Genomic DNA, 379 nt, shown 5'->3' on the forward strand with positions numbered 1-379 from the left:
GTTTGCCTAATCCAGCAAGCACTTTTATTTTATTTTTCTATTTGCTTCTTTTATTGGTAAAGTAAGTTTCAAGTGCATGAATGGTATGACTGAGAGAGCCAGGGTATAATAATTTGAAGTGTTTGCACCAGCGCTAATGTAGGACGAGAGTTATAGCAAAGATATGAAAGGGGTAGCGATAATAAATATGTGAAAGGGCAATAGTGACACCAAAATAAGCCACCTATTTATAAAACTGACATGGAAGAAATTCTAAAGGTTAACTTCTGAAATTGTAGCCGATGTTAAAAAGTTTCTCGTTGTTGGCAGGATTCGAACCTGCGCGGGGAGACCCCAATGGATTTCTAGTCCATCGCCTTAACCACTCGGCCACAACAAC

General features: G+C 39.1%; 1 non-coding gene across 1 annotated transcript; it reads right to left on the reverse strand.

The window, feature by feature from the left end:
• Positions 1 to 297: 297 nt before the first annotated feature.
• On the reverse strand, positions 298 to 379 carry TRNAS-AGA (transfer RNA serine (anticodon AGA)). Its single transcript has one exon. It is a non-coding gene; the product is annotated as a tRNA-Ser (tRNA).

The sequence above is a fragment of the Lissotriton helveticus genome, chromosome 12 (genome assembly GCF_964261635.1).
Source record: "Lissotriton helveticus chromosome 12, aLisHel1.1, whole genome shotgun sequence".
Taxonomy (NCBI): domain Eukaryota; kingdom Metazoa; phylum Chordata; class Amphibia; order Caudata; family Salamandridae; genus Lissotriton; species Lissotriton helveticus.